We start from the raw sequence: 19,149 nt of genomic DNA, 5'->3' as shown, positions 1-19,149 counted from the left end.
ACTTCCAAAGGGGCAAGTCAGCGGGAGAAGCCACTTGGCCTATCCGGCCACATGTCACTGTCCCCCGGCCACTCTTGGCAGTAGGTCCCGGGGAGGAATAATGCCCATGGAAGTAGGAGCTCCTACTTCCAAAGGGGCAAGTCAGCGGGAGAAGCCACTTGGCCTACCCAGGCAAGAGTCACTGTTCCCCGGCCACACTTGGCAGTAGGTCCCGGGGAGGAATAATGACCATGGAAGTAAGAGCTCCTACTTCCAAAGGGGCAAGTCAGCGGGAGAAGCCACTTGGCCTATCCGGCCAAGAGTCACTGTTCCCCGGCCACACTTGGCAGTAGGTCCCGGGGAGGAATAATGCCCGTGGAAGTAAGAGCTCCTACTTCCATAGGGGCAAGTCAGCGGGAGAAGCCACTTGGCCTATCCGGCCAAGAGTCACTGTTCCCCGGCTACACTTGGCAGTAGGTCCCGGGGAGGAATAATGACCATGGAAGTAAGAGCTCCTACTTCCAAAGGGGCAAGTCAGCGGGAGAAGCCACTTGGCCTATCCGGCCAAGAGTCACTGTTCCCCGGCCACACTTGGCAGTAGGTCCCGGGGAGGAATAATGCCCATGGAAGTAGGAGCTCCTACTTCCAAAGGGGCAAGTCAGCGGGAGAAGCCACTTGGCCTATCCGGCCACATGTCACTGTCCCCCGGCCACACTTGGCTGTAGGTCCCGGGGTGGAATAATGCCCATGGAAGTAGGAGCTCCTACTTCCAAAGGGGCAAGTCAGCGGGAGCAGCCACTTGGCCTACCCGGCCAAGTGTCACTGTTCCCCGGCCACACTTGGCTGTAGGTCCCGGAGAGGAATAATGCCCATGGAAGTAAGAGCTCCTACCTCCAAAGGGTGAAGACACTTGGCTCTAAGTCCCCGAGAGGTATACTGCCCATGGAAGTGAGAGCTCCTACTTCCAAAGGGGCAAGTCAGCGGGAGAAGCCACTTGGCCTATCCGGCCAAGAGTCACTGTTCCCCGGCCACACTTGGCAGTAGGTCCCGGGGAGGAATAATGCCCATGGAAGTAGGAGCTCCTACTTCCAAAGGGGCAAGTCAGCGGGAGAAGCCACTTGGCCTAACCGGCCAAGAGTCACTGTTCCCCGGCCACACTTGGCAGTAGGTCCCGGGGAGGAATAATGACCATGGAAGTAAGAGCTCCTACTTCCAAAGGGGCAAGTCAGCGGGAGAAGCCACTTGTCCTATCCGGCCAAGAGTCACTGTTCCCCGGCCACACTTGGCAGTAGGTCCCGGGGAGGAATAATGCCCGTGGAAGTAAGAGCTCCTACTTCCATAGGGGCAAGTCAGCGGGAGAAGCCACTTGGCCTATCCGGCCAAGAGTCACTGTTCCCCGGCTACACTTGGCAGTAGGTCCCTGGGAGGAATAATGACCATGGAAGTAAGAGCTCCTACTTCCAAAGGGGCAAGTCAGCGGGAGAAGCCACTTCGCCTACACGGCCAAGTGTCACTGTCCCCCGGCCAGACTTGGCGGCAAGTCCCGGGGAGGAATAATGCCCATGGAAGTAGGAGCTACTACCTCCAAAGGGGCAAGTCAGCGGGAGAAGCCACTTGGCCTATCCGGCCAAGAGTCACTGTTCCCCGGCCACACTTGGCAGTAGGTCCTGGGGAGGAATAATGCCCATGGAAGTAGGAGCTCCTACTTCCAAAGGGGCAAGTCAGCGGGAGAAGCCACTAGTTCTATCCGGCCAAGAGTCACTGTTCCCCGGCCACACTTGGCAGTAGGTCCCGGGGAGGAATAATGCCCATGGAAGTAGGAGCTACTACCTCCAAAGGGTGAAGACACTTGGCTCTAAGTCCCCGAGAGGTATACTGCCCATGGGAGTAAGAGCTCCTACTTCCAAAGGGGCAAGTCAGCGGGAGAAGCCACTTGGCCTATCCGGCCAAGAGTCACTGTTCCCCGGCCACACTTGGCAGTAGGTCCCGGGGAGGAATAATGCCCATGGAAGTAGGAGCTCCTACTTCCAAAGGGGCAAGTCAGCGGGAGAAGCCACTTGGCCTATCCGGCCAAGAGTCACTGTTCCCCGGCCACACTTGGCAGTAGGTCCCGGGGAGGAATAATGCCCATGGAAGTAGGAGCTCCTACTTCCAAAGGGGCAAGTCAGCGGGAGAAGCCACTTGGCCTATCCGGCCAGGAGTCACTGTTCCCCGGCCACTCTTGGCTGTAGGTCCCGGGGAGGAATAATGCCCATGGAAGTAGGAGCTACTACCTCCAAAGGGGCAAGTCAGCGGGAGAAGCCACTTGGCCTATCCGGCCAAGAGTCACTGTTCCCCGGCCACACTTGGCAGTATGTCCCGGGGAGGAATAATGCCCATGGAAGTAGGAGCTACTACCTCCAAAGGGTGAAGACACTTGGCTCTAAGTCCCCGAGAGGTATACTGCCCATGGAAGTAAGAGCTCCTACTTCCATAGGGGCAAGTCAGCGGGAGAAGCCACTTGGCCTAACCGGCCAAGAGTCACTGTTCCCCGGCCACACTTGGCCGTAGGTCCCGGGGAGGAATAATGCCCATGGAAGTAGGAGCTCCTACTTCCAAAGGGGCAAGTCAGCGGGAGAAGCCACTCGGCCTATCCGGCCAAGAGTCACTGTTCCCCGGCCACACTTGGCAGTAGGTCCCGGGGAGGAATAATGCCCATGGAAGTAGGAGCTACTACTTCCAAAGGGGCAAGTCAGCGGGAGAAGCCACTTGGCCTATCCGGCCACATGTCACTGTTCCCCGGCCACACTTGGCAGTAGGTCCCGGGGAGGAATAATGCCCATGGAAGTAGGAGCTCCTACTTCCAAAGGGGCAAGTCAGCGGGAGAAGCCACTTGGCCTATCCGGCCAAGAGTCACTGTTCCCCGGCCACACTTGGCAGTAGGTCCCGGGGAGGAATAATGCCCATGGAAGTAGGAGCTCCTACTTCCAAAGGGGCAAGTCAGCGGGAGAAGCCACTAGTTCTATCCGGCCAAGAGTCACTGTTCCCCGGCCACACTTGGCAGTAGGTCCCGGGGAGGAATAATGCCCATGGAAGTAGGAGCTCACTTGGCTCTAAGTCTTCGAGAGGTATAATGCCCATGGAAGTAAGAGCTCCTACTTCCAAAGGGGCAAGTCAGCGGGAGAAGCCACTTCGCCTACCCGGCCAAGTGTCACTGTCCCCCGGCCAGACTTGGCGGCAAGTCCCGGGGAGGAATAATGCCCATGGAAGTAGGAGCTCCTACTTCCAAAGGGGCAAGTCAGCGGGAGAAGCCACTTCGCCTACCCGGCCAAGTGTCACTGTCCCCCGGCCAGACTTGGCGGCAAGTCCCGGGGAGGAATAATGCCCATGGAAGTAGGAGCTCCTACTTCCAAAGGGGCAAGTCAGCGGGAGAAGCCACTTCGCCTACCCGGCCAAGTGTCACTGTCCCCCGGCCAGACTTGGCGGCAAGTCCCGGGGAGGAATAATGCCCATGGAAGTAGGAGCTCACTTGGCTCTAAGTCTTCGAGAGGTATAATGCCCATGGAAGTAAGAGCTCCTACTTCCAAAGGGGCAAGTCAGCGGGAGAAGCCACTTCGCCTACCCGGCCAAGTGTCACTGTCCCCCGGCCAGACTTGGCGGCAAGTCCCGGGGAGGAATAATGCCCATGGAAGTAGGAGCTCCTACTTCCAAAGGGGCAAGTCAGCGGGAGAAGCCACTTCGCCTACCCGGCCAAGTGTCACTGTCCCCCGGCCAGACTTGGCGGCAAGTCCCGGGGAGGAATAATGCCCATGGAAGTAGGAGCTCCTACTTCCAAAGGGGCAAGTCAGCGGGAGAAGCCACTTCGCCTACCCGGCCAAGTGTCACTGTCCCCCGGCCAGACTTGGCGGCAAGTCCCGGGGAGGAATAATGCCCATGGAAGTAGGAGCTCCTACTTCCAAAGGGGCAAGTCAGCGGGAGAAGCCACTTCGCCTACCCGGCCAAGTGTCACTGTCCCCCGGCCAGACTTGGCGGCAAGTCCCGGGGAGGAATAATGCCCATGGAAGTAGGAGCTCACTTGGCTCTAAGTCTTCGAGAGGTATAATGCCCATGGAAGTAAGAGCTCCTACTTCCAAAGGGGCAAGTCAGCGGGAGAAGCCACTTCGCCTACCCGGCCAAGTGTCACTGTCCCCCGGCCAGACTTGGCGGGAAGTCCCGGGGAGGAATAATGCCCATGGAAGTAGGAGCTCCTACTTCCAAAGGGGCAAGTCAGCGGGAGAAGCCACTTCGCCTACCCGGCCAAGTGTCACTGTCCCCCGGCCAGACTTGGCGGCAAGTCCCGGGGAGGAATAATGCCCATGGAAGTAGGAGCTCCTACTTCCAAAGGGGCAAGTCAGCGGGAGAAGCCACTTCGCCTACCCGGCCAAGTGTCACTGTCCCCCGGCCAGACTTGGCGGCAAGTCCCGGGGAGGAATAATGCCCATGGAAGTAGGAGCTCCTACTTCCAAAGGGGCAAGTCAGCGGGAGAAGCCACTTCGCCTACCCGGCCAAGTGTCACTGTCCCCCGGCCAGACTTGGCGGCAAGTCCCGGGGAGGAATAATGCCCATGGAAGTAGGAGCTCACTTGGCTCTAAGTCTTCGAGAGGTATAATGCCCATGGAAGTAAGAGCTCCTACTTCCAAAGGGGCAAGTCAGCGGGAGAAGCCACTTCGCCTACCCGGCCAAGTGTCACTGTCCCCCGGCCAGACTTGGCGGGAAGTCCCGGGGAGGAATAATGCCCATGGAAGTAGGAGCTCCTACTTCCAAAGGGGCAAGTCAGCGGGAGAAGCCACTTCGCCTACCCGGCCAAGTGTCACTGTCCCCCGGCCAGACTTGGCGGCAAGTCCCGGGGAGGAATAATGCCCATGGAAGTAGGAGCTCCTACTTCCAAAGGGGCAAGTCAGCGGGAGAAGCCACTTCGCCTACCCGGCCAAGTGTCACTGTCCCCCGGCCAGACTTGGCGGCAAGTCCCGGGGAGGAATAATGCCCATGGAAGTAGGAGCTCACTTGGCTCTAAGTCTTCGAGAGGTATAATGCCCATGGAAGTAAGAGCTCCTACTTCCAAAGGGGCAAGTCAGCGGGAGAAGCCACTTCGCCTACCCGGCCAAGTGTCACTGTCCCCCGGCCAGACTTGGCGGCAAGTCCCGGGGAGGAATAATGCCCATGGAAGTAGGAGCTCCTACTTCCAAAGGGGCAAGTCAGCGGGAGAAGCCACTTCGCCTACCCGGCCAAGTGTCACTGTCCCCCGGCCAGACTTGGCGGCAAGTCCCGGGGAGGAATAATGCCCATGGAAGTAGGAGCTCCTACTTCCAAAGGGGCAAGTCAGCGGGAGAAGCCACTTCGCCTACCCGGCCAAGTGTCACTGTCCCCCGGCCAGACTTGGCGGCAAGTCCCGGGGAGGAATAATGCCCATGGAAGTAGGAGCTCACTTGGCTCTAAGTCTTCGAGAGGTATAATGCCCATGGAAGTAAGAGCTCCTACTTCCAAAGGGGCAAGTCAGCGGGAGAAGCCACTTCGCCTACCCGGCCAAGTGTCACTGTCCCCCGGCCACACTTGGCAGTAGGTCCCGGGGAGGAATAATGCCCATGGAAGTAGGAGCTCCTACTTCCAAAGGGGCAAGTCAGCGGGAGAAGCCACTTGGCCTATCCGGCCACATGTCACTGTCCCCCGGCCACACTTGGCTGTAGGTCCCGGGGTGGAATAATGCCCATGGAAGTAGGAGCTCCTACTTCCAAAGGGGCAAGTCAGCGGGAGCAGCCACTTGGCCTACCCGGCCAAGTGTCACTGTTCCCCGGCCACACTTGGCTGTAGGTCCCGGAGAGGAATAATGCCCATGGAAGTAAGAGCTCCTACCTCCAAAGGGTGAAGACACTTGGCTCTAAGTCCCCGAGAGGTATACTGCCCATGGAAGTGAGAGCTCCTACTTCCAAAGGGGCAAGTCAGCGGGAGAAGCCACTTGGCCTATCCGGCCAAGAGTCACTGTTCCCCGGCCACACTTGGCAGTAGGTCCCGGGGAGGAATAATGCCCATGGAAGTAGGAGCTCCTACTTCCAAAGGGGCAAGTCAGCGGGAGAAGCCACTTGGCCTAACCGGCCAAGAGTCACTGTTCCCCGGCCACACTTGGCAGTAGGTCCCGGGGAGGAATAATGACCATGGAAGTAAGAGCTCCTACTTCCAAAGGGGCAAGTCAGCGGGAGAAGCCACTTGTCCTATCCGGCCAAGAGTCACTGTTCCCCGGCCACACTTGGCAGTAGGTCCCGGGGAGGAATAATGCCCGTGGAAGTAAGAGCTCCTACTTCCATAGGGGCAAGTCAGCGGGAGAAGCCACTTGGCCTATCCGGCCAAGAGTCACTGTTCCCCGGCTACACTTGGCAGTAGGTCCCTGGGAGGAATAATGACCATGGAAGTAAGAGCTCCTACTTCCAAAGGGGCAAGTCAGCGGGAGAAGCCACTTCGCCTACACGGCCAAGTGTCACTGTCCCCCGGCCAGACTTGGCGGCAAGTCCCGGGGAGGAATAATGCCCATGGAAGTAGGAGCTACTACCTCCAAAGGGGCAAGTCAGCGGGAGAAGCCACTTGGCCTATCCGGCCAAGAGTCACTGTTCCCCGGCCACACTTGGCAGTAGGTCCTGGGGAGGAATAATGCCCATGGAAGTAGGAGCTCCTACTTCCAAAGGGGCAAGTCAGCGGGAGAAGCCACTAGTTCTATCCGGCCAAGAGTCACTGTTCCCCGGCCACACTTGGCAGTAGGTCCCGGGGAGGAATAATGCCCATGGAAGTAGGAGCTACTACCTCCAAAGGGTGAAGACACTTGGCTCTAAGTCCCCGAGAGGTATACTGCCCATGGGAGTAAGAGCTCCTACTTCCAAAGGGGCAAGTCAGCGGGAGAAGCCACTTGGCCTATCCGGCCAAGAGTCACTGTTCCCCGGCCACACTTGGCAGTAGGTCCCGGGGAGGAATAATGCCCATGGAAGTAGGAGCTCCTACTTCCAAAGGGGCAAGTCAGCGGGAGAAGCCACTTGGCCTATCCGGCCAAGAGTCACTGTTCCCCGGCCACACTTGGCAGTAGGTCCCGGGGAGGAATAATGCCCATGGAAGTAGGAGCTCCTACTTCCAAAGGGGCAAGTCAGCGGGAGAAGCCACTTGGCCTATCCGGCCAGGAGTCACTGTTCCCCGGCCACTCTTGGCTGTAGGTCCCGGGGAGGAATAATGCCCATGGAAGTAGGAGCTACTACCTCCAAAGGGGCAAGTCAGCGGGAGAAGCCACTTGGCCTATCCGGCCAAGAGTCACTGTTCCCCGGCCACACTTGGCAGTATGTCCCGGGGAGGAATAATGCCCATGGAAGTAGGAGCTACTACCTCCAAAGGGTGAAGACACTTGGCTCTAAGTCCCCGAGAGGTATACTGCCCATGGAAGTAAGAGCTCCTACTTCCATAGGGGCAAGTCAGCGGGAGAAGCCACTTGGCCTAACCGGCCAAGAGTCACTGTTCCCCGGCCACACTTGGCCGTAGGTCCCGGGGAGGAATAATGCCCATGGAAGTAGGAGCTCCTACTTCCAAAGGGGCAAGTCAGCGGGAGAAGCCACTCGGCCTATCCGGCCAAGAGTCACTGTTCCCCGGCCACACTTGGCAGTAGGTCCCGGGGAGGAATAATGCCCATGGAAGTAGGAGCTACTACTTCCAAAGGGGCAAGTCAGCGGGAGAAGCCACTTGGCCTATCCGGCCACATGTCACTGTTCCCCGGCCACACTTGGCAGTAGGTCCCGGGGAGGAATAATGCCCATGGAAGTAGGAGCTCCTACTTCCAAAGGGGCAAGTCAGCGGGAGAAGCCACTTGGCCTATCCGGCCAAGAGTCACTGTTCCCCGGCCACACTTGGCAGTAGGTCCCGGGGAGGAATAATGCCCATGGAAGTAGGAGCTCCTACTTCCAAAGGGGCAAGTCAGCGGGAGAAGCCACTAGTTCTATCCGGCCAAGAGTCACTGTTCCCCGGCCACACTTGGCAGTAGGTCCCGGGGAGGAATAATGCCCATGGAAGTAGGAGCTCACTTGGCTCTAAGTCTTCGAGAGGTATAATGCCCATGGAAGTAAGAGCTCCTACTTCCAAAGGGGCAAGTCAGCGGGAGAAGCCACTTCGCCTACCCGGCCAAGTGTCACTGTCCCCCGGCCAGACTTGGCGGCAAGTCCCGGGGAGGAATAATGCCCATGGAAGTAGGAGCTCCTACTTCCAAAGGGGCAAGTCAGCGGGAGAAGCCACTTCGCCTACCCGGCCAAGTGTCACTGTCCCCCGGCCAGACTTGGCGGCAAGTCCCGGGGAGGAATAATGCCCATGGAAGTAGGAGCTCCTACTTCCAAAGGGGCAAGTCAGCGGGAGAAGCCACTTCGCCTACCCGGCCAAGTGTCACTGTCCCCCGGCCAGACTTGGCGGCAAGTCCCGGGGAGGAATAATGCCCATGGAAGTAGGAGCTCACTTGGCTCTAAGTCTTCGAGAGGTATAATGCCCATGGAAGTAAGAGCTCCTACTTCCAAAGGGGCAAGTCAGCGGGAGAAGCCACTTCGCCTACCCGGCCAAGTGTCACTGTCCCCCGGCCAGACTTGGCGGCAAGTCCCGGGGAGGAATAATGCCCATGGAAGTAGGAGCTCCTACTTCCAAAGGGGCAAGTCAGCGGGAGAAGCCACTTCGCCTACCCGGCCAAGTGTCACTGTCCCCCGGCCAGACTTGGCGGCAAGTCCCGGGGAGGAATAATGCCCATGGAAGTAGGAGCTCCTACTTCCAAAGGGGCAAGTCAGCGGGAGAAGCCACTTCGCCTACCCGGCCAAGTGTCACTGTCCCCCGGCCAGACTTGGCGGCAAGTCCCGGGGAGGAATAATGCCCATGGAAGTAGGAGCTCCTACTTCCAAAGGGGCAAGTCAGCGGGAGAAGCCACTTCGCCTACCCGGCCAAGTGTCACTGTCCCCCGGCCAGACTTGGCGGCAAGTCCCGGGGAGGAATAATGCCCATGGAAGTAGGAGCTCACTTGGCTCTAAGTCTTCGAGAGGTATAATGCCCATGGAAGTAAGAGCTCCTACTTCCAAAGGGGCAAGTCAGCGGGAGAAGCCACTTCGCCTACCCGGCCAAGTGTCACTGTCCCCCGGCCAGACTTGGCGGGAAGTCCCGGGGAGGAATAATGCCCATGGAAGTAGGAGCTCCTACTTCCAAAGGGGCAAGTCAGCGGGAGAAGCCACTTCGCCTACCCGGCCAAGTGTCACTGTCCCCCGGCCAGACTTGGCGGCAAGTCCCGGGGAGGAATAATGCCCATGGAAGTAGGAGCTCCTACTTCCAAAGGGGCAAGTCAGCGGGAGAAGCCACTTCGCCTACCCGGCCAAGTGTCACTGTCCCCCGGCCAGACTTGGCGGCAAGTCCCGGGGAGGAATAATGCCCATGGAAGTAGGAGCTCCTACTTCCAAAGGGGCAAGTCAGCGGGAGAAGCCACTTCGCCTACCCGGCCAAGTGTCACTGTCCCCCGGCCAGACTTGGCGGCAAGTCCCGGGGAGGAATAATGCCCATGGAAGTAGGAGCTCACTTGGCTCTAAGTCTTCGAGAGGTATAATGCCCATGGAAGTAAGAGCTCCTACTTCCAAAGGGGCAAGTCAGCGGGAGAAGCCACTTCGCCTACCCGGCCAAGTGTCACTGTCCCCCGGCCAGACTTGGCGGGAAGTCCCGGGGAGGAATAATGCCCATGGAAGTAGGAGCTCCTACTTCCAAAGGGGCAAGTCAGCGGGAGAAGCCACTTCGCCTACCCGGCCAAGTGTCACTGTCCCCCGGCCAGACTTGGCGGCAAGTCCCGGGGAGGAATAATGCCCATGGAAGTAGGAGCTCCTACTTCCAAAGGGGCAAGTCAGCGGGAGAAGCCACTTCGCCTACCCGGCCAAGTGTCACTGTCCCCCGGCCAGACTTGGCGGCAAGTCCCGGGGAGGAATAATGCCCATGGAAGTAGGAGCTCACTTGGCTCTAAGTCTTCGAGAGGTATAATGCCCATGGAAGTAAGAGCTCCTACTTCCAAAGGGGCAAGTCAGCGGGAGAAGCCACTTCGCCTACCCGGCCAAGTGTCACTGTCCCCCGGCCAGACTTGGCGGCAAGTCCCGGGGAGGAATAATGCCCATGGAAGTAGGAGCTCCTACTTCCAAAGGGGCAAGTCAGCGGGAGAAGCCACTTCGCCTACCCGGCCAAGTGTCACTGTCCCCCGGCCAGACTTGGCGGCAAGTCCCGGGGAGGAATAATGCCCATGGAAGTAGGAGCTCCTACTTCCAAAGGGGCAAGTCAGCGGGAGAAGCCACTTCGCCTACCCGGCCAAGTGTCACTGTCCCCCGGCCAGACTTGGCGGCAAGTCCCGGGGAGGAATAATGCCCATGGAAGTAGGAGCTCACTTGGCTCTAAGTCTTCGAGAGGTATAATGCCCATGGAAGTAAGAGCTCCTACTTCCAAAGGGGCAAGTCAGCGGGAGAAGCCACTTCGCCTACCCGGCCAAGTGTCACTGTCCCCCGGCCAGACTTGGCGGCAAGTCCCGGGGAGGAATAATGCCCCATGGAGCTCGGGCAGACTAGAAGTAACCTCGTCTGCCCGCTGGAGGGCGCCCTTCCCGGAGCGGAGGGGACCCCCTTGGCCACAAAGTGCAAGCCGAGTTTGGAGCTCGAAACCCGGCCACGCTTGGTCGTAGGTCCCGGTGAGGAACATGGCCATGGAAGTCGGAGCTCAAACCTCCAAATTGACCTCAGCGGGAGCACTTGCTGAGGCTGCCCGGGCATGGGTTACTGTTCCCCGGGCACACTTGGTCGTAGGTCCAAGTGTGGAACGTGTCCATGGAAGTTGAAGTGAAGAGAACCGCGAAAGGGAGTTTTTGCGCGAAGCCGCGGCCGAGGAGGGCTCACCGATCCCGGCGTGATTTCTGCCAGGCCCGGTACCCAAACCGAACTCCGCATGGTGGCTGGATCCGCGACCCTGGAACCCTGGGCCGGGAGCCTAGGGGCGAGAGGGGCCCCATGGAGCTCGGGCAGACTAGAAGTACCCTCGTCTGCCCGCTGGAGGGCGCCCTTCCCGGAGCGGAGGGGACCCCCCAAGCGACCAAGTGCAAGCCGAGTTTGGAGCTCGAAACCCGGCCACACTTGGTAGTATGTCCCGGTGAGGAACATGCCCATGGAAGTAAGAGCTCAGCGGGAGCAGCCACTCAGGCTACCCGGGAATGTGTCACTGTCCCCCGGCCAAGACTTGGCGGCAAGTCCCGGGGAGGAATAGTTCCCATGGAAGTAGCTCAGCGGGAGCAGCCACTCAGGCTACCCGGGAATGTGTCACTGTCCCCCGGCCAGACTTGGCGGCAGGTCCCGGGGAGGAATAGTGCTCATGGAAGTAGCTCAGCGGGAGCAGCCACTCAGGCTACCCGGGAATGTGTCACTGTCCCTCGGCCACACTTGGTCGTTGATTCCTGATGAGGAACATGCCCATGGAACTAAAGAGTGCAGCGGGAGCAGCCGCTCAGGCTACCCGGGAATGTGTCACTGTCCCCCGGCCAGACTTGGCGGCAGGTCCCGGGGAGGAATAGTGCCCATGGAAGTCGGAGCTCCAACCTCCAAGTTGACCTCAGCGGGAGCAGCCGCTGAGGCTACCCGGGCATGGGTGACTGTTCCCCGGCCACACTTGGTCGGAGGTCCCGGTGTGGAACATGCCCATGGAAGTTGAAGGGAAGAGAACCGCGAAAGGGAGTTTGGAGGCTGAGCCGCGGCCGAGGAGGTCTCACCGATCCCGGCGTGATTCCAGCCAGGCCCGGTACCCTATACCGAACTCGGCAGGGTGGCTGTATCCGGGACCCTGGAACCCTGGGCGGGGAGCCTAGGGGCGAGAGGGGCCCCATGGAGCTCGGGCAGACTAGAAGTACCCTCGTCTGCCCGCTGGAGGGCGCCCTTCCCGGAGCGGAGGGGACCCCCCAAGCGACCAAGTGCAAGCCGAGTTTGGAGCTCGAAACCCGGCCACACTTGGTAGTTGGTCCCGGTGAGGAACATGCCCATGGAAGTAAGAGCTCAGCGGGAGCAGCCACTCAGGCTACCCGGGAATGTGTCACTGTCCCCCGGCCAAGACTTGGCGGCAAGTCCCGGGGAGGAATAGTGCCCATGGAAGTAGCTCAGCGGGAGCAGCCACTCAGGCTACCCGGGAATGTGTCACTGTCCCCCGGCCAGACTTGGCGGCAGGTCCCGGGGAGGAATAGTGCTCATGGAAGTAGCTCAGCGGGAGCAGCTGCTGAGGCTACCCGGGAATGTGTCACTGTCCCTGGGCCACACTTGGTCGTTGGTTCCTGATGAGGAACATGCCCATGGAAGTAAGAGTTCAGCGGGAGAAGCCGCTCAGGCTACCCGGGAATGTGTCACTGTCCCTCGGCCAGACTTGGCGGCAGGTCCCGGGGAGGAATAGTGCCCATGGAAGTCGGAGCTCCAACCTCCAAGTTGACCTCAGCGGGAGCAGCCGCTGAGGCTACCCGGGCATGGGTGACTGTTCCCCGGCCACACTTGGTCGGAGGTCCCGGTGTGGAACATGCCCATGGAAGTTGAAGGGAAGAGAACCGCGAAAGGGAGTTTGGAGGCTGAGCCGCGGCCGAGGAGGTCTCACCGATCCCGGCGTGATTCCAGCCAGGCCCGGTACCCTATACCGAACTCGACAGGGTGGCTGTATCCGGGACCCTGGAACCCTGGGCGGGGAGCCTAGGGGCGAGAGGGGCCCCATGGAGCTCGGGCAGACTAGAAGTACCCTCGTCTGCCCGCTGGAGGGCGCCCTTCCCGGAGCGGAGGGGACCCCCCAAGCGACCAAGTGCAAGCCGAGTTTGGAGCTCGAAACCCGGCCACACTTGGTAGTTGGTCCCGGTGAGGAACATGCCCATGGAAGTAAGAGCTCAGCGGGAGCAGCCACTCAGGCTACCCGGCAATGTGTCACTGTCCCCCGGCCAAGACTTGGCGGCAAGTCCCGGGGAGGAATAGTGCCCATGGAAGTAGCTCAGCGGGAGCAGCTGCTGAGGCTACCCGGGAATGTGTCACTGTCCCCCGGCCAGACTTGGCGGCAGGTCCCGGGGAGGAATAGTGCTCATGGAAGTAGCTCAGCGGGAGCAGCTGCTGAGGCTACCCGGGAATGTGTCACTGTCCCTGGGCAACACTTGGTCGTTGGTTCCTGATGAGGAACATGCCCATGGAAGTAAGAGTTCAGCGGGAGAAGCCGCTCAAGCTACCCGGGAATGTGTCACTGTCCCCCGGCCAGACTTGGCGGCAGGTCCCGGGGAGGAACAGTGCCCATGGAAGTCGGAGCTCCAACCTCCAAGTTGACCTCAGCGGGAGCACTTGCTGAGGCTACCCGGGCATGGGCGACTGTTCCCCGGCCACACTTGGTCGGAGGTCCCGGTGTGGAACATGCCCATGGAAGTTGAAGGGAAGAGAACCGCGAAAGGGAGTTTGGAGGCTGAGCCGCGGCCGAGGAGGTCTCACCGATCCCGGCGTGATTCCAGCCAGGCCCGGTACCCTATACCGAACTCGGCAGGGTGGCTGTATCCGGGACCCTGGAACCCTGGGCGGGGAGCCTAGGGGCGAGAGGGGCCCCATGGAGCTCGGGCAGACTAGAAGTACCCTCGTCTGCCCGCTGGAGGGCGCCCTTCCCGGAGCGGAGGGGACCCCCCAAGCGACCAAGTGCAAGCCGAGTTTGGAGCTCGAAACCCGGCCACACTTGGTAGTATGTCCCGGTGAGGAACATGCCCATGGAAGTAAGAGCTCAGCGGGAGCAGCCACTCAGGCTACCCGGCAATGTGTCACTGTCCCCCGGCCAAGACTTGGCGGCAAGTCCCGGGGAGGAATAGTGCCCATGGAAGTAGCTCAGCGGGAGCAGCCGCTCAGGCTACCCGGGAATGTGTCACTGTCCCTCGGCCACACTTGGTCGTTGATTCCTGATGAGGAACATGCCCATGGAACTAAAGAGTGCAGCGGGAGCAGCCGCTCAGGCTACCCGGGAATGTGTCACTGTCCCCCGGCCAGACTTGGCGGCAGGTCCCGGGGAGGAATAGTGCCCATGGAAGTCGGAGCTCCAACCTCCAAGTTGACCTCAGCGGGAGCAGCCGCTGAGGCTACCCGGGCATGGGTGACTGTTCCCCGGCCACACTTGGTCGGAGGTCCCGGTGTGGAACATGCCCATGGAAGTTGAAGGGAAGAGAACCGCGAAAGGGAGTTTGGAGGCTGAGCCGCGGCCGAGGAGGTCTCACCGATCCCGGCGTGATTCCAGCCAGGCCCGGTACCCTATACCGAACTCGACAGGGTGGCTGTATCCGGGACCCTGGAACCCTGGGCGGGGAGCCTAGGGGCGAGAGGGGCCCCATGGAGCTCGGGCAGACTAGAAGTACCCTCGTCTGCCCGCTGGAGGGCGCCCTTCCCGGAGCGGAGGGGACCCCCCAAGCGACCAAGTGCAAGCCGAGTTTGGAGCTCGAAACCCGGCCACACTTGGTAGTATGTCCCGGTGAGGAACATGCCCATGGAAGTAAGAGCTCAGCGGGAGCAGCCACTCAGGCTACCCGGGAATGTGTCACTGTCCCCCGGCCAGACTTGGCGGCAGGTCCCGGGGAGGAATAGTGCCCATGGAAGTAGCCCAGCGGGAGCAGCCGCTCAGGCTACCCGGGAATGTGTCACTGTCCCCCGGCCAGACTTGGCGGCAGGTCCCGGGGAGGAATAGTGCTCATGGAAGTAGCTCAGCGGGAGCAGCTGCTGAGGCTACCCGGGAATGTGTCACTGTCCCTGGGCCACACTTGGTCGTTGGTTCCTGATGAGGAACATGCCCATGGAAGTAAGAGTTCAGCGGGAGAAGCCGCTCAAGCTACCCGGGAATGTGTCACTGTCCCCCGGCCAGACTTGGCGGCAGGTCCCGGGGAGGAACAGTGCCCATGGAAGTCGGAGCTCCAACCTCCAAGTTGACCTCAGCGGGAGCACTTGCTGAGGCTACCCGGGCATGGGCGACTGTTCCCCGGCCACACTTGGTCGGAGGTCCCGGTGTGGAACATGCCCATGGAAGTTGAAGGGAAGAGAACCGCGAAAGGGAGTCTGGAGGCTGAGCCGCGGCCGAGGAGGTCACACCGATCCCGGCGTGATTCCAGCCAGGCCCGGTACCCTATACCGAACTCGACAGGGTGGCTGTATCCGGGACCCTGGAACCCTGGGCGGGGAGCCTAGGGGCGAGAGGGGCCCCATGGAGCTCGGGCAGACTAGAAGTACCCTCGTCTGCCCGCTGGAGGGCGCCCTTCCCGGAGCGGAGGGGACCCCCCAAGCGACCAAGTGCAAGCCGAGTTTGGAGCTCGAAACCCGGCCACACTTGGTAGTTGGTCCCGGTGAGGAACATGCCCATGGAAGTAAGAGCTCAGCGGGAGCAGCCACTCAGGCTACCCGGCAATGTGTCACTGTCCCCCGGCCAAGACTTGGCGGCAAGTCCCGGGGAGGAATAGTGCCCATGGAAGTAGCTCAGCGGGAGCAGCTGCTGAGGCTACCCGGGAATGTGTCACTGTCCCCCGGCCAGACTTGGCGGCAGGTCCCGGGGAGGAATAGTGCTCATGGAAGTAGCTCAGCGGGAGCAGCTGCTGAGGCTACCCGGGAATGTGTCACTGTCCCTGGGCCACACTTGGTCGTTGGTTCCTGATGAGGAACATGCCCATGGAAGTAAGAGTTCAGCGGGAGAAGCCGCTCAAGCTACCCGGGAATGTGTCACTGTCCCCCGGCCAGACTTGGCGGCAGGTCCCGGGGAGGAACAGTGCCCATGGAAGTCGGAGCTCCAACCTCCAAGTTGACCTCAGCGGGAGCACTTGCTGAGGCTACCCGGGCATGGGCGACTGTTCCCCGGCCACACTTGGTCGGAGGTCCCGGTGTGGAACATGCCCATGGAAGTTGAAGGGAAGAGAACCGCGAAAGGGAGTCTGGAGGCTGAGCCGCGGCCGAGGAGGTCTCACCGATCCCGGCGTGATTCCAGCCAGGCCCGGTACCCTATACCGAACTCGACAGGGTGGCTGTATCCGGGACCCTGGAACCCTGGGCGGGGAGCCTAGGGGCGAGAGGGGCCCCATGGAGCTCGGGCAGACTAGAAGTACCCTCGTCTGCCCGCTGGAGGGCGCCCTTCCCGGAGCGGAGGGGACCCCCCAAGCGACCAAGTGCAAGCCGAGTTTGGAGCTCGAAACCCGGCCACACTTGGTAGTTGGTCCCGGTGAGGAACATGCCCATGGAAGTAAGAGCTCAGCGGGAGCAGCCACTCAGGCTACCCGGCAATGTGTCACTGTCCCCCGGCCAAGACTTGGCGGCAAGTCCCGGGGAGGAATAGTGCCCATGGAAGTAGCTCAGCGGGAGCAGCTGCTGAGGCTACCCGGGAATGTGTCACTGTCCCCCGGCCAGACTTGGCGGCAGGTCCCGGGGAGGAATAGTGCTCATGGAAGTAGCTCAGCGGGAGCAGCTGCTGAGGCTACCCGGGAATGTGTCACTGTCCCTGGGCCACACTTGGTCGTTGGTTCCTGATGAGGAACATGCCCATGGAAGTAAGAGTTCAGCGGGAGAAGCCGCTCAAGCTACCCGGGAATGTGTCACTGTCCCCCGGCCAGACTTGGCGGCAGGTCCCGGGGAGGAACAGTGCCCATGGAAGTCGGAGCTCCAACCTCCAAGTTGACCTCAGCGGGAGCACTTGCTGAGGCTACCCGGGCATGGGCGACTGTTCCCCGGCCACACTTGGTCGGAGGTCCCGGTGTGGAACATGCCCATGGAAGTTGAAGGGAAGAGAACCGCGAAAGGGAGTCTGGAGGCTGAGCCGCGGCCGAGGAGGTCTCACCGATCCCGGCGTGATTCCAGCCAGGCCCGGTACCCTATACCGAACTCGACAGGGTGGCTGTATCCGGGACCCTGGAACCCTGGGCGGGGAGCCTAGGGGCGAGAGGGGCCCCATGGAGCTCGGGCAGACTAGAAGTACCCTCGTCTGCCCGCTGGAGGGCGCCCTTCCCGGAGCGGAGGGGACCCCCCAAGCGACCAAGTGCAAGCCGAGTTTGGAGCTCGAAACCCGGCCACACTTGGTAGTATGTCCCGGTGAGGAACATGCCCATGGAAGTAAGAGCTCAGCGGGAGCAGCCACTCAGGCTACCCGGGAATGTGTCACTGTCCCCCGGCCAAGACTTGGCGGCAAGTCCCGGGGAGGAATAGTGCCCATGGAAGTAGCTCAGCGGGAGCAGCCACTCAGGCTACCCGGGAATGTGTCACTGTCCCTCGGCCACACTTGGTCGTAGGTCCCGGTGAGGAACATGCCCATGGAAGTCGGAGCTCCAACCTCCAACCGGGTGAAGCCTCCGAGAGCTAGCCGGGAATAGGGCGCCAATCCCGGCTACCGCCCTCCAGGCTTGCCCCGGTCGAAAGACCTACGTCCTCGCACCAGCACAAGCGCAAAAATTTTCTAAGTGTGGGAGAACCGAGGACCCGCCCGGTGGCACTCTGCCTCTCGCTGCCGCCCTCCTGGAAGCGTCCTCGGTCACTGTGTGTGCGGCAGATATCAGAGCTCCGGAAAGGTGAAAAAGAACCGGTAAGAGGGCGAATCCGGCAGCTCCCTGCCGGGCGAGGACCACCGCGAGCGGCGGGGACGTCAGACGGGAGACGCGCGGCGGACCTTCCGTCGGAGTGCCTGGGATTTTGACCTCGGAGAAGTTCGAAAAAATTATGCGGTCGGAGCTGTCTGCCTTGGCCGGGGAAGGCTCACCGCCGGCGGCTGCCAACCCCTGGCTTGCCCGCTGGATGCCCTTTCGGAGGCTGCTGAAAAAGAACTGTCAGGCGGGCACCTCTCGGAAGAACCGCAGACCAAAACGACCGGTAAAAATTTTGGGCGATCCGACACGTAGTGCACCTTCGGCGGCAGAGAAAAGCAGCAAAAATACCGGTCAGAGAAGGGGAGTTTTGGTCGACTCTGCCAGGTTTTTGCACTAAGTCAGATCCGTAATGCCAGCGGGACTGAGTCGCTTTTGCGTGCCGTGGTCCTGGAGGCCTGCTCGGACAGAGCGGTCCTTCGGGTCCCGCGGGAAGGGGCATTTCATGTTCCTCTGCGGGAGGTGATCCATTTTCTGCGGGAAATGGCGAGCCCCTTCGGCTACAAGAGTGTGTAGGTCCCGCTCAACAGTCTACGTCCTTAACCATCGGGGACTTTGTAGATTTTGCCCAAAATCGCTCTCCGCAGAACAGAGCGGGAGGTCTCCGCGGCGGAGGCCGGAAAAGGTGCGAGGTGAGCGGCATGGTATGACTGGGCTCGTGCCGCTCACTGCTACCCGGAGCGTGGCGCCCTCCGGGTAAAAAGCTAGCCGGGGCGAGTAGGTGGGTTGACGGGCGCATAAGCAACGCCGTCCCCGCCGTACAAGGTGCCGGTGGCCTGGCGAACCACCGGCGTAAGGCTAGCCAGGGCGTACCGCGGGGCAGAGGGCGCATAAGCCACGCTCTCTCTCCATCCCACCAGCACAAGCGAAAAATTTTCAAAGTGTGGGAGAACCGGCTTCCCGACCGGTGGCACTCTGCCTCTCTCTGCCGCCCTCCTGGAAGCGTCCTCGGTCACTCGGAGTACGGCAGATTTAAGAGCTCCGGAATGGTGAAAAAGAACCGGAGAGAGGGCGACTCCGGCTTCTCTCTGCCGGGCGAGGACCACCGCAGGCGGCGGGGACCTCTGACAGGAGGCGGCGCTGCGGGCAGGCTTTCTAAGTGCCTGGGCTTTTGGCCTCGGCGAAAGTCGAAAAAATTATGCGGTCGGAGCTTTCTGCCCCGGCCGGGGAAGGCTCACCGCCGGCGGCTGCCAACCCCTGGCTTGCCCGCTGGATGCCCTTTCGGAGGCTGCTGAAAAAGAACTGTCAGGCGGGCACCTCTCGGAAGAACCGCAGACCAAAACGACCGGTAAAAATTTTGGGCGATCCGACCCGTAGTGCACCTTCGGCGGCAGAGAAAAGCAACAAAAATACCGGTCAGAGAAGGGGAGTTTTGGTCGACTCTGCCAGGTTTTTGCACTAAGTCAGATCCGTAATGCCAGCGGGACTGAGTCGCTTTTGCGTGCCGTGGTCCTGGAGGCCTGCTCGGACAGAGCGGTCCTGCGGGTCCCGCGGGAAGGGGCATTTCATGT

The sequence above is a fragment of the Engystomops pustulosus genome, unplaced genomic scaffold, assembly GCF_040894005.1.
Source record: "Engystomops pustulosus unplaced genomic scaffold, aEngPut4.maternal MAT_SCAFFOLD_131, whole genome shotgun sequence".
NCBI classification, from domain to species: Eukaryota; Metazoa; Chordata; class Amphibia; order Anura; family Leptodactylidae; genus Engystomops; species Engystomops pustulosus.
This window is presented reverse-complemented; position numbering follows the sequence as displayed.